The sequence below is a fragment of the Netta rufina genome, assembly GCF_964035555.1.
Source record: "Netta rufina genome assembly, chromosome: 1".
NCBI classification, from domain to species: Eukaryota; Metazoa; Chordata; class Aves; order Anseriformes; family Anatidae; genus Netta; species Netta rufina.
The window spans coordinates 163,442,918-163,453,744 of record NC_140123.1 but is presented as its reverse complement, the minus strand read 5'-3'; positions in this window follow the sequence as shown (position 1 = coordinate 163,453,744).

Genomic DNA, 10,827 nt, shown 5'->3' with positions numbered 1-10,827 from the left:
TTGCGGTCTACAGCTTCCTCACTCACAAAGGGGAGTGGAGGGGCAGGTGCCTATCTATTCTCTTTAATGACCAGTGATAGGACCTGAGGGAATGGTGTCAAGCTGCAACAAGGGAGGGTCAGGCTGGATATCAGGAAGAGGTTCTTCACTGAGAGGGTTGTCATGCACTGGAACAGGCTACCCAGGGACACAGTCACGGTACCAAGCCTGTCGGAATTTAAGAAGTGTTTGGTCTATGCCCTTAGTCATACGGCGTGATTTTTTGGACATACCTGTGTGGTGCCAGGAGTTGGATTTGATGATCCTTTTGGGTCCCTTCTAACTTGGGATATTCTACGATTCTATGAAAAATAATTACACAAATTGGAGAATGGTCAAGACATTAGGTTCAAAAACCCATTCCAGCAACAAGAAAGAAGATATCTCAAGACCTTGGGTCACAAACTTGTTAGGCCTCCAGTTCTAAAAGCCATTACAAATATCAGATAAAATGAAGACTAAACCAACAAATTCCATTTATAATGTTCAAATATACCAAGCAACTGCTTGCAATATGTTTGTACAGATAACATTTATGCTAAAAAGACAGTGTTTCTCTTTCCTTTCTCTGTCAGGACTCATATTCATTGTTGTTGCCTAGGAAACGGCAAATAAAAGCCATGAAAGAGGAATATTTCACCGAGCATCCTACATTGTTTTAGATGCCTTGAGCAGATAGGTGAGTAAAGAATTGCAACTCAATTTCATTTAAAAATGTAAATCCCAGTAATTTGAGCAGTACAGTCTAGTGGTTAACCATCAGATGACTGACGTTCTTCGTATGACTCAGTCTGACCTGACTTACCGTGACCACCAGCAAGTCACTTGGTGCTAATCTCATGCTAACATGAACAAACTTTTTCATGCCTACCCTATAAAAGGAACTGTGACAGAGGTGATACTATGTTCTTTCTTCAAAGTGCAAGAAGTGCATGCTTCCTTTGCAATGTGTTAAACAAGACATCTAAAATACATGAATGACTAAAATAATCTGCTTAATGATTGCCTCAGTTGTAATATCTCACGTGCAGTCTTCCAGATATGAATGTCTCACTGGAACTCCAAAATGTTATAATAAATGAACACACTGGGGGAGACATTTGGGATAGAAGATGAGAGAAAGATGCTGTTTTATAATTTATTTATTTTTTATTGTAAAAATAAAATAAGTTTAAAGTATGACAAAATAAACATAGCAACTCTGAATGAAATACCTCATATTCACCAGTGTTTAGGAGACACATGCTTTCTATAAATTACCTCGTTTGTCAAGTCACAATTCTCAAGTAAACATGGGTTAAAAAATCTGGCCGCAACAAATTTACAGCTCCTGCATCTGTGTCGTAGATAATCAGGTCTGACTTTCTCTGTTCCAAAAAGTATCTCACGACACAACAACCATGAACTAAAGGAACAGAAACATTTTTTTTTTCCCCTGTGATGATATACAAAATTAACACCCCATGGCAAGAGTTCTATTCTTTTGTAATAAGAAAACAAACAACAACAAAAGAGTCAGCTCCAGAAGAACTGGAAAGTACTAGGAGGATAAATCATCCCATGCATTTCAATATAGTTTTAATTCTATGGTACAGCATAGGACCCATCCCCACCCTTTGATGATACAGATGATACAAGAGGAGTGCAGCAAGAGTGGCTTACCCAACCAATGAGAGGTGACTGCACTGTAGCAACCAATGTAAAGGAGCTCTCTTGCTTCATTATCTTTCATGTCAAAGAGAAAGAATACCTTGGAAAAAGAAAGAAAATCTCCTTGGAAGGGAATAAGGATCTGAGCAACTGACACATCTTGCACTCCAAGTACTAAACGTATTGAGCTGAGACACAAACACATCTGGTCCAGTGAACTCTGTCCATATTTAGTGGTTCTAAAAATATAATTTGTCCATATTGACATATGCTGTCTCCTTTGGGCTTCCAAAGAACAAAATACAGCTCCTATCTCTTCCTACATGTTTAGGTTCTGTCTGTACTAGATTGTCTCCTGTGACTGCTCTAGAATTATCAGAGCAGCTCTACTTCTGATAAGGCATGCAAGAATACTGACTGCTGCAGGCAAAATATGGGCAGCCACAAGGATTTTTATCGTGAAACTTTAGGACCGTACTTTAAGTGGGTCAGATAACTAAGCAAGGGAGCACTTTTCCTGCACCACCATTCCCACCTTTCACAAACTTGTGTCAATGGTGAAAAATGACATGTTGGTATGCCCTGAGGGGCAAAAAAGAAAGAAAAACTCTTGATGACGGACAGGGAGTGGCCTCCACTTATCAGGGTTATCCAGAGAACGATGTAACATGATCTAAGACAGCGAGATGAAAGACTGAAGCTAGAAGTAAATCAAACACATAAGAGGAGATTAAAGACACATGGAAAGATCTAATCTAATAGAAAGGGAGGGGACAAGGCTGTTCTTTTACTGATTCGGTATTTTCAGTATTATGACTGAGTTAGCCCTTAGGCTGAAACACCACAGGCCAGCTTATGTTCCTGTTAACAACTTGATGTGACAGAAAGGATAAAATAATATTAAGACCAGAAATTGTGTATGTTCGGATCTCTGTGCAGGTAACGTACAGACAAAAAGTATGACATTTGTTAAAAGTAGGTTGACTTACTATGCTATAGACAGCCACTAAAACTTGTTCTAGGAAATACGGTGTAATAAAATGGTACTTTAGGCTGGGGAAGCAAAAAGAACAGTCTTCTATTAAGTAAAGCATTAAAGTGTGAAAGCATTTCGCAAAGAAAGTCAGGAGTCTGAATGCCTGTTCCTCCATGCTGCAGTGACAGGCACTTTAATAACGTGATTTTATCAGCTGGGGAGAAAAAAAAAAAAAAAAAGTCTTCCAGGGGAGATTGTCACTTCCCGCACAAAAGGATTCGGATGCTTTTTTGTACTTTGAATGCTACCACAGTAGATCAAACGCAGTACCTGCATATGCACAAGTACAGTGCGAAAGCAACACACACACAAATAAACCACCAAACAGATGTGGTGTGAAAGTCATTTCAAAGATTTTAGGTTAGTCCAAAAAAGCTCGCGTTTAAAGGACCACTGGAAAAACCTAGCTCCCTTCTCCACACACCACAGGAGGCTTCCTGCCCCACACCACCTCAGCGGCACCCATCCCACCAAGCGATGCCCGACGGGGGCACCCTGGGGCTGTGCGAGGGGCGGCCGGGGCTCCACGGCCAGCAAGGGCCGCACGCTGCCCTCCCAGCCGCCCTCAGGCCAGCCTAGCCTGGCCTGGCCTGGCTTTTCCCGGCCTGGCCCTGAGGCGCCCTCTCGCCGCCGCTCCTCTCCCTTCCCTTCCCTTCCCCTCCCCACCCCCAGCAGCCACAGGACTGCGGCTGAAACCCGACACTGGGGCCTCCCTGCCCCTCCGGCAGCCTGCGGCAGCGCGGGGCGAGATGCAAAGCCCGGAGCGGATCCCCGCGTGCGGGCGGCTCCGGCTCCGCTCTGCGGCAGGGCCGGGCCGGGCCGTATGGAGTCTGCCGGCAGCTCCGCTCCGAGGGCTCTCAGGAATCCAGTCCGAAGAGTGCCGCTCGCCCTGATGCAAGCGGCAGCCTCCGCAGCTGCAGTCTCCTTGCAGAGCCACAACCGCCTCAGACCGGCTCGAACCGGCCCGGGCCGGCTGTGCTGGCTGCGGGCAGCGCCCCCGCCTTCCTCTCCCCCGCCTCCGCCTCCTCCTCCCCCGGCCTGCCTCCCACAGTCCCACAGCACCCTGACCCCTTGTCCCTCCATCGCCTGGGTGGGCCCCGGCCGAGCCGCACGCTGCCCTCACAATTGACGTCTCGCCTGGCTGCCCTGGCGCTTGACCCACATTTTCTTCTCAGCCACAATGAGGAAAACACCGTGTGCTTTACGTGTTTTTTCCACTTCTGGAAGAAATGAATGCATTGCAAGCCGTGTCCTTTTTGGCCAAAGCCAACCCCCCCCCCCCCATAATCCACAGAAGGTGTGCTGCACATGGGCTTCTTGCTGCCCCATCCCTCAGAAACACTCCTGTCCTCTCCTGCCTATCCTGAGCACTGTCCCCTCCTGTCACAGCCCCAAAAGGAGGAACACAGCTCAGTTACCTGCCAAGGTCATGGCAGACAAAGACCTCTCTGCCCATCTCACAGCCACAGGCTGTGATCACCTCACGGCAGTACAGGAGACAAAGAAAACTGGGTGGTACCCTGTCCCTTCTGCCCCACCTTTCACACTCACTGGGAGGATAAACACACCCCAAATTTTGTCACCCTGTAACCAAAGAACACAGAATCATTCTTTTTTTTTTTTTTCTTTTCTGATCCTCCTCCCTCCCCCCCCCCCCCCCCTCAGTCTTACAGATTAAAGGAAACCTGATATGGCCATGTTTCCGAGAAGAACTGCAGTAGTGTGACCCTACAAACTGCAGGGGTACATTTCCTACTTCCTCAACGGTGAGGGACATGTATATGGTTTACACTCTCTTTCCCCGGCATTAGTTTGATAATTAACCTGAATAGATCTGTCAGTTGGCAGCTACTGAAGGAATCCCTCCCATACACCTGCACTAGCTCTGGCACTTGTCAAAGGAAAAGTGCTGCCAGATTCATGAGTTGAGCTGGCACACCAAAGAGTCAAGCAAATGCTGGACTCTCTACAGTACATCTGTTACCTGTAGCCACACGTGAGGTGTGGGCAAAGGAGTGATGCAACCCCCTTTTTGTGGCAGCAAGATGTTTATTTGTCTCACTGATACTGTTAAACTGTTTCTGAACAAGGCAGGTATCCCAGCCACTCCTACCAACCTTAATGAGGAGAGGCAAACACACATGGTGATGTGTACATCCACCTGAATCTCTGGAAGTCAGTCATTCATCTGTAGGCCTCATTTCCACAGGCTTCAGGTGGTAAAACGGCTCTGTGTTGCTTCCATTGTCTTTAAGGGTATAAGTGCTAGGTTTTGTAAAGACTTCTGCCTTTTGGGCATGCCATTCACATCCACATCTGGAGATAAAAATATGTGTACTACAACTACTGATTTTGAGGATGGCACAGGCAGCAGGCATACGTCATCCAGTTGGTATGCTGTGACATATGTATGCAAAATGTAGAGGCTCCCAAGGAAAGTAGGAAGAAAAGCTCATACATGTGCAAACCGTTTGTCATCCACATGTAAAAGGAGATGTGATGGATTGGCCCAAGTTAGAAGCCACACTCTCACCCAGCTGACACCAGTGTATAGTTAACTCTGTTTTGTGTGGAAGTGTTAAAATATGCAATTTGAGGAAAGGGCAAGATGACCCAGGCCTTGGAGATGTCTAAAGGATGATTAATTGAGGAACTGCTAATCAGGAAGACCATTATATTGACATTCTTGAGGAAAACATCCTGTCGTATGCCCTTGAATACATCACCGATCATGTGACTAGTTGGCTGAAAGACAAAGATCAGGTGTATTCTAATGTGATTTATCAGTGAACTATCCTTGTTATAATAGTAAAAATCAGACACATAGTCTGGGAGGCCTGGGCCTAACAAGGGACCTTTCTCTGAGGATGTGCAGAATGATTCTGTCATGTCAGCAGTATGCTAATTATGTATGGAGGGTAGGGGATTGTACAAACATGTAAATATTGATAAAGGATTGAGTGGCATAGAAAATCCTTTAGCTTTGTTGGAAACAATTCCTGTAGCTTTGTTGGAAACCACCTGGTACCCAGACTTGCACAATTCTGAAATAAACAATATATCAACCTAGTGTATGTATTGGCTTATTGCATACCAGGTAACAAATCTAAACTTTTTATCAGACAACACAGCTGCTCACTCACCCTCTGTCCACATCAGGACAGGGGTGAGGACAGGAAGAACAAGGTTCTTCCTGCTACGGTAATTCATAAGTGGTCTCCAGGTCTTCATCTTTGACCCTAACACAAAACTAAGGACCCAGGAAAGCTGAGGAGCACTTTTCAGCAGGCATCATTTCTCATAAGCTTAAGTAAATTAAAACAGTTTTTCATTGAAATAAAATCACCTTTTCCACCTGTATTATGTCCCATTGTTGCTACAATATGGCAACATTATTTCCTGCATTTTCAATCTTTCATCCTACCATTTGCGATTCAGGATCCTAACCATGCTGCTGGCCCTCCACTGGCCTTGCTCTAGCTTGCAAATACTTTTGAGTACTGGAGAATTACATCTGGACACAGTACTTTAGGGTGGTGCAGTTTTGCAAGCGATGAATAACACTTCCCTGGATTCTGCTGTCTGCACCTCCCAGTAATGCACTTCCAACTCAGTATGTTTTTGGCCTTGATTTCTGCAAAAGTGCGCCACTCAGTTCTGTTCAACTTCTTGTCTACCAGGAGTCACAGATTTTTTTTTTAATTATTATTATTTTTATTTTATTTTTTATTTTGCTAAGCTGCTTTCTGATTGAAAGTGCACAGGCCTTTACACTTGGTTTTATTGAACTTGATGTGGTTTCTGCTGGCCCATTTTTTTCAGCTTGCTGGGACTGCTGCTGAGCAACAGCCCAACTGTACAGCCTGTTGATCTCTCCCTCTCCAGTCTGCAGTGCAAGCACTCCCTTAACCAGCTGTGGAGTGTTTTACAGAAGGCTGTTCGCACACCATGCTCACTGTCTGCTAAAAGAAACACATCTAGCTGCTGCTTTTCTCTAAAATAACTGCAGCAATGACCTTGGGGGAAAATTTATGCATATGTGCATAAGTACAAACGTGCATGCACACATACACACAACATTACCAAGTAAAGTTTGAGGAAAGTGGATTTAGTAGAATTCATTACACTGTGGGAAAAAGCTTGCATTCTTTTTATTATTTATTTATTTCCAGTAGAGTTGAAAGTTTCCCCTCATTTTCAATCTATTTATAGCTTCCGAATATTGGCAGACCTGGTTCTGATTCTGGGAGACCACTCCAAGAAATGAAAAGTCTCTACCTGCCTGCCCTGCTGCCTTGCTCTCTCCCTGATTTACTTGGAAAAGGCAGGTCAGACTGCCTCTGAAATAGTCTAGGTAAAAGCTTTGGATTTTTGCCTGTAACTGTAGGGATCAGAATGAAAAAGAAACCTTCAGGAATTCGGGGAATCAGAAAATTGTTTTATCTTACAATAAAACTCTGATTATTTGGAAACTGGCTTGTCCCAGCCACCTTCTTTGAAACAGGACTTAAAGAAAAAAAGTCTTTATGGTATGCTATGCCTCAGGATGAAACCAACTGTTCTGATTTTGGCTGTTCTCGTTTGTCTCCCTCTCCTGGTTAATGACAGTTATTTTTTTTTTCTTTCTAGATTTTGTCTGAGTTTAGGTAGGGAAGTCTTTGGCTTTCGTCTATACAAAAAGAGTTCAAAGAATCTGTGTCTGACTGGAATAGATTTTATGTGTACATACTTGTCCTGGTGTACTGAAGGGTTAAATCTATATAATCTATATTTATCTATTAAAAAATTTACCTCTACAACTCTTGACAAGAAAATATAAAATCTTGCAATATCTCAGAAAATGAGCCAGGGGAACCTGCTAACTGCAGTGCTCACATTCAGTCAAGTTTGACACCATGGAATGATGCCAGGAATAGTGGAGCCGAGAGGTGACTACATTTCTGAAGAGGTGGTGACAGGGAGAAGAGCTGGAGTCAGTCACTCTAAGAGATTTTGACAGTTTTGGTACAGTAAATTGAATTCTTCTGTCTTTTAAAGGCTTAATATTGGCATAATACACTGCAGGCTGCCAATTTTTACCTTTTGCTTTAATGAGTCGTATAAAAAAAATGAAAAAAAAAAAAAAAAAGAGACAGAATTAACTTATTGTTCTGTATAATGAAGAGCCTGGAAATCGACTGAAGGGTACTCAGGTAATACATAATCTTCCTACAGTACTCTTTATTCCCCAAATGCAATATCTTCTCAAGCGCTACCCAGCAACTGCAGTTTTTGGCAGTTCATCTACTGCACAATGCTAGGCCTGTTTCTTCTGCATCTTAGAGCTTCCTATCAGATACTTCAGCCACTGTTCCATTACTTTCTCTTTCCAGCTTTGAAATCCACCTCAGCTATTACCCACGGAAACTCATTTAATCACAGACTTCCACAGACCTCTCTCTGGACCCTGGAGTCTTCATCCTCAGCAACTTGAAGTTCTACTCAGGGATTTTTCATTGACAGGACAGCTAACTGGTCTAGTTAGGTAGTTTATATAGACTAAATCTGTTATTTACATTATGACAAACAGACTTTCCAGTTTAATTTCATTTGTGAGCTACTGAAAAATGTGAGTATCTTGCAGCTAAAAAGCTTCCAAGTAGTTAAATATCCCAGTGTGCCACTGTGGTGGCTTTATCCTGCTGGGCAGCTAAACTTCACTACAGCCGCTCTCTCACTCCTGCTTTTCAAAGGAAAGGGGAAGAAAATTGATGCAAAAGGCTCAGGGGTTGAGATAAGGACAAGGAGATCACTAGCTAATTATCATCAAGGGCAAAACAGACTCAGCATAGGGAGATTAATGTCATCTATTGTCTATCACTAGCAGACTAGAAGAACAGTGAGAAACTAAAAGCAAACTAAAGACACCTTCTCCCCTTCTACCCTCTTTTATCTCCTTTCCCTGAGCAGCACAGGGAAACTGGGAATAGGGGCTGTGGTCAGTCCCTAATGTTTTGTCTCTGCTGCTCCTTCACAGTCACTCTCTGCCCCTGCTCCCCGTGGGGTCCCTCCCACGAGATGCCATCCTTCCCGAACTGGGCCTGCTGGGGCTGCCCACAGACAGCAGCACCTCTTCAAGAACCGCTTCCACACAGCTCTGTACCACGGGGTCCATCCCTCAGGAGCAAACTGCTCCAGCACGGGTCCCCCATGGGTGGGCGGCAGCTCTCCCCAGGCCCCCTGCTCCTGCATGGGCTCCTCTCCATGGGCTGCAGCTCTGGCCCAGGGCCTGCTCCTGCGGGGGCTCGTCATGGGCCACAGCCTCCTCCAGGCCACATCCACCTGCTCCACCGGGGGCTCCTGCACGGGCTGCAGCGTGGAGATCTGCTCCATGTGGGACCCATGAGCTGCAGGGGGACAGCCTGCTCCACCAGGGGACTCTCCACAGGATGCGAGGGAATTTCTGCTCTTCACTGACCTTGGGGTCTGCAGGGCTGGTTCTCACTCCCGTCTAGCAGCTGCTGTTGCACAGCACTTTTTTTTTTTTTTTTTTTTCCCCTCTTTCTTAAATCTGCTCTCCCAGAGGCCCAACCAATGTCACTCACTATTATGGCTCCGGCCAGTGGCAGGTCCCTTTTGGAGCCAGCTGGAGCTGGCTGTGATCTGACATGGGGCAGCTGCTGGGCTCTGCTCACAGAAGACACTCCTGCAGCCCCCTGCTACCAAACCCTTTCCAGCCACTAATCCCTTTTAGCCACTAAGCTTTATTCACTTACACAGTACCTATGTTGACTTCCTGCCATCATTCCACCATTTCCTTTCTCCCATGTTTTAAAAATGGAAGCTATATACAAACTTGTTTCGTATGAACTTAGAACAGTCTTTTAGTCTTAAGGAGAAATACGTTCTTCAACTGCAAATCTGCCCTGATTTTGTGTTTGGAATTTTAGCAATTAGTGTTGATACACTCAGGAGAGAAAAGGGCAGAACTGTAGAGAGGAGTGAAGAACTTTGGAGACTGAGTTCTAAGAAAGAAGCTTTCTGGATTATTTAATTATTTAGGAAGCAAAGGAAGAAACAGAGTCACAATAAAAAAAGTTTTGAAAAACCTTACCAGGGAATATGGAACATAGAAGATATATACTAAGAGTTCAAATAATTCTGTTTCCATGTTTCAGTTTAGCAAGTTAAATAAGCATTTAGCAACTGTATTTTTATGAGGTCTACATCAGTATTTGCTCTGAGTGCAGAAAATATATTCTCTGGAAGTTCAAGTGCAATGTTTGTTAATTAGTAAGAGTCCTCTAGGAAAGTTTGTCAATTCTTATGTGTATATATTTAAAAGTTTTCCTGAATTGTTTTGTTATAACTCTTCAAACATTTCAGCTCATTAAACACACTCAGATCTCCTACTCTGACATAGCAAGGAGTTTTTAAATATGTGTTGTTTTTTCCATAATTTGTCATAATTGAATGTTCTCTCTTTAGCAAACAAATGTTCTACTAAGGAAACTTTAAGGAAAAAAAAGTCCTTTAAAATAGCCTCCCTCTTTTGTTCACAGTGGTTTAGACTGTCATTATACTGCTATTTTAATCTGGCAGAAGTACAGTCTGCTGTTGAAAGGAGTTGGACAGTTTTCCTTCTTCCACTGTCTCCTGCCACTTCGTCCCACCACTTCCTTCTGCCATTCTTATGCCTGTGGGTTTGGGATGAGTTGCATCAGGGAACCACTCTGGCTGAAAGCTAAATTTTTTGTTGTTGTTGCTAGCCTAGTTTCCCACACTGCAAATAATGCAATCAGTGCAAGGGGAGCAGCAGGAAAATGTGTCTGGAGCCAGGCAGGGACGTGAACATGATTATCTTTCGATATTAATTTAATAGTCAGTTTAATCTAAACAAAGATTACTGAAGTCATTATGTGCTAAAGTTGGTTATACTGCTACTGTTTTGTACAAAATATTGATAACTTGGTAGAGAAATGATTTTCAACAGAATTAATTTGTCTGCTTTTTGAACCCGTTAATTTTATAGCAAAAGACCAATTGCCTGAGAAATGCACTACTTCAGTTTGGATAAGCTGAGTAATTTTTACAGCTGCTGGTAATATAATCTTGGCAAGCCT